At 38.7% G+C, this 4302-nt stretch overlaps 1 non-coding gene across 1 annotated transcript; it reads right to left on the bottom strand.

Annotated features, from left to right (window-relative positions):
- Window positions 1–225: 225 nt before the first annotated feature.
- Window positions 226–299, bottom strand: TRNAN-GUU. The gene has a single exon. It is a non-coding gene; the product is annotated as a tRNA-Asn (tRNA).
- Window positions 300–4302: the final 4003 nt, after the last annotated feature.

The raw sequence follows: 4302 nt of genomic DNA, 5'->3' as shown, positions 1-4302 counted from the left end.
CAATTGGTAAGGCAAAATTCGATCTGTGAAGATGGAAAGTTCAAAGAAGATTGGAATTGAGAAGTTCGATGACAAGATTTCAGTTTATGGAAGATGGAGATTGAAGCAGGCTATCCAGGAATGTGGTGTTCAACATCTTATAACATGATTCAAGGGTTATTATTCAATAGAATATGTAAGACAATAATATTATCAAGACACTCATAAAGAACAAATGATCACCAACGCTAGAAGGAGGGTTTAAACCTCCGACCTTGTGGTTAACAGCCACACGCTCTAACCAACTGAGCTATTCCAGCTAATAATTTAAAATTCTTCGAGTTCAGCACTAGTAGATGTTGTTTGCTTTGGCACGTTACGTATCGTCGTCAGCTTCACGGTTCTAAAACGCATCTACTATGGAGAGGTTTTCCAGCGTCCTTGTTGGCAGTCTACTAGGGAGAGGTTTCCACACACTTGTAAGAAATGTTTCATCTTCTCTTGAACCAATCTGGAATCTTCCAATCCACCCCCCTGGGGGCCCAGCGTCTTCGCTGGCACATCGCCTGGTGACTAGCTCTGATATCATATCTCAAGCCCACCATTAGCAGATATTGTCCACTTTGGTGCATTACGTATCACCACCAGCCTCACGGTTTTAAAATGCGTCTACTAGGAAGATTTTCCCACACCCTTAAAAGAAATGCTTCCTCACCCTCTCCATACTCATTGCATAGGACGACCCAACTCACATGTCCCACATGTACAATTTAGTGATGACATTGTTTATATCATATATAAAAGTGGGCCGCATCAATAGTGTCCCCAAGATAAGGTACTCAGCCTTATCCCTGTACTATAGATCATTTTGACTATATACTTGAACTTGATCTACTCTTATGTCTCTACGAATAGTTCAAGTAATCATACTATAGCCAGAGTGGTCTTAGTTTATTTGGTTTAGATTAATGATTGTAAAATTTACTTTATTCGATAACAATCTTTACTTAATAAACATCAATAATAATTTTATTGAAAATATAATATGTTTTTGTTTACAAACTATGAGTTTTATGACATAAAACCAAACATTTCTATTGTTCTTTCTCATCGTTTTCCTCCTATAACTCTTTATTGGACTCTCTGCTTCTCTTTCACGAAGTCTCGTGGCTTGTAGATGCCTAAAACGACACATCTATGAGCTTCTTAAAACCTAAAAATTGAATCTGGATTCTGACGACACACGACATTATTCAAGCGTATAAAGCTTACCTCTCGTGTATGTGGGATCATCCACACACTCTAACCAACTGAGCTATTCCAGCCAATTATTTAAAGTATTCTGAGCCCACCACTAGTAGATGTTGTCTGCTTTGGCTCCTTACGTATAGCCGTCAGCCTCATGGTTTTAAAACGCATCACTATGGAAAGGTTTTCCAGCGTCCTCGCTGGCAGTCTACTAGGGAGACGTTTCCACACCCTTATAAGAAATGTTTCATCTTCTCTCTAATCAATTTGGAGTCTCACAATCCACCACCTTGGGGCCAAGAGTCTTCACTAGCACACCGCCTGGTGACTAGCTCTGATACCATATCTCAAGCCCACCGTTAGCAGATATTGTCCACTTTTGTGCATTACATATCACCACCAGCCTCACGGTTTTAAAATGCGTCTACTAAGAAGATTTTTTCACACCCTTAAAAGAAATGCTTCCTCACCCTCTCCAATCGCTAGTAGATATATTCCATTTTGGCCTGTTATGGATTGCCGTCAGCCTCACAGTCCTAAAACGCGTCTATTAGTGAGAGGTTTTCACACCATTATAACGAATGGTTCATTCCCCTCGTCAACCAATGTGGGACTTATTAAAAAGTAGTCAGGATGGCCGAGTGGTCTAAGGCCTGACTAGACTCAAGTTCTAGTCCTCATGAGAGGGCGTAGGTTCAAATCCCACTTCTGACACAATTCAAATTATAGGGTGAAGAAAAAAAGCTAAACTATGATCATCATTATAGCATACATCGTCATCATCAACACATCATAATTATTGTAAAACATGCATCAAACATCATCATACATCATATTAATAAAGCATAAAGAACACGTGCCTAGTTGCACTTGAAGTTGCTCCAAACGTGCAAACAACCTTTGAATCAATGAGATGCTCTTATGAACATAAGGTGGCGTGTGCGACACCTCGAAGTTGCTCCAAACGTGCAAACAACCCATAAGGTGGCGTGTGCGACATATGTGTTACAAAAAGATGCAGAAGTGTGGTGGTCGGATAATAAACACAGCATCAACCCGGGCGGTAAAGGGAAGCCTTTCTGAAATATTATTATCCAAAGAAACCCGTATTAACCCGGGCGGAGGAATTACAACGTGGGGAAGATGATGGAAGTCTTCCATTGGTATGAGGCCTTTTGGGGAAGCCCAAAGCAATGGACATGGGTTTATAAGTGAGGAATACTAACTCCATACGAGCCTTTTGGGGAAGCAAATCAGCAAATCAATGGACAATATCATACCATTGTGGATAGTCGTGTTCATCTAACAAACCCCACCATATCAGTTCAATCAAAAACAAAAAATAAATAGAAAAAAATGTCTCTGGTAAAAAGTAAAAAAGGGGGATATAGGAGAGATTTTGGTCTAATAATATTAGGGTAAGATTTTCTTTTTTATTTTACTAGTAATAATTAGTTACCATAGTAAAATTCTATCTCAGATTTCCTCTTTTTTATTTTACTAGTAATAATTAGTTACCATAGTAAAATTCTATCTCAGATTTCCTTTTTTGTTTATAGTTATGGTTATAAGAAATCAATTTAGAATCAGATACCATATTCACAATATCATACCATTATGGAGAGTCGTGTTCGTCTAACAAACCCCACCTATCATATCAATCCAAAAATAAATAGAAAAAAATGTCAGATGTGGTAAAAAGTAAATGGTGTTTCAAAGGATATGATGGGGACATAGGAGAGATTTTGGTCTGTTATTAGGGTAAAATTCTATCTCAAATTTCCTTTTTTGTTTATAGTTATGGCTATAAGAAATCAGTTTAGAATCAATAAAATTTTAGTAGGCAATGAGATAGTAGACAAACAATCAATTAAAATTGGCCAACAATATTTGTTTACGGAATGAAAATAAATATAAAATTAGAGAATTAGAGGAATATCTCAATTATAGAATTGAAAATGTTTACAAAACTGAAAATCATTTACCAAAGGAAAATAATTACAAAGAGGGAGAAGGGAAGATTTGTTTAACAGAATTTAAAAATAAAACAGTAAATATCAGAGGGCATGAAACTCGTTAAATTTTGTCTAACAGTTTTTAACCCTGTAAATTAGAGAAATAATTTTACAGAGTTCAAACTTGAAACTGATGTCATGAGCTCACATAGGTTGACTTGGATTTCAAAGGACGGAATCGAACTTTCATTAAGGATATATACGTGACAACGACTTAAGCTAACCAGGTAAATGGCTCACCCGTCGTAGGTTACGCGTTATTTGCTATATGTTGGCACGTGCCCATGGATTTGCACGTGTCATTAAATTGTATGCTAGTTTAATGTGCTTAAGTATGAAATCATGTGAACGTGAATGTATGCTATGTATGCTGCTTAGTTTGATGTGATATGTTATGCATGTGATGATATGTGGTCCTTGAATGATTATGGCATGTTTGTATGGAATATGTGAATGTGAACAGCATGAATTGTATGACATAAAACACGGTAAACTGTCTGGAATCATAACCCTGATAGAAATGTGTATGAAATGTGAATTGAAAATGAGAATGACATGAAGCATGGAACGTGACAGGGGAGTTATGGTTATTAAAGATAAATGTAGAAATAGGGGTACCTCATGCATTATGTGTGTTCATGCATCTGGGGGGATACCGCCATCCCATCACGAGGGTACGGACGCGTACATCCAATGGCAGGACAACGATCGTTATGCATTGCATAGCGCTACCGTGACGGTTCTAGTTTTAACGGGTCCCGGCATAAGGGGCTCCTAGAGTATGCCCACCGGATAAGGACAATGGCCCAGTGGTGTGCGAACTAGCTGGTGAGCCCATACTCGCACGTATGGGCTGTGTGTAGAGTATATGGTACACGTCCACGATTACCCGTTAGGATTGCACCGTAGGGACAACGAAACGAATTGAAACGATAGGTCCCACCATTTCATTGCATGTGATTGTCGCATAACCCCCGATAGGGGGAAGCCTCGTGCTACTTTACTTTTGCAGATAAGGGCAAGACACCCATGTGACAACGACGGCGACATCGAACACCTC

Source organism: Cucurbita moschata, unplaced genomic scaffold (assembly GCF_002738365.1).
Source record: "Cucurbita moschata cultivar Rifu unplaced genomic scaffold, Cmos_1.0 Cmo_Scf00047, whole genome shotgun sequence".
In the NCBI taxonomy this organism is placed as follows: Eukaryota; Viridiplantae; Streptophyta; class Magnoliopsida; order Cucurbitales; family Cucurbitaceae; genus Cucurbita; species Cucurbita moschata.
Note: the sequence above shows the minus strand (reverse complement) of the source record. Positions and strands in the feature narration are given on the sequence as shown.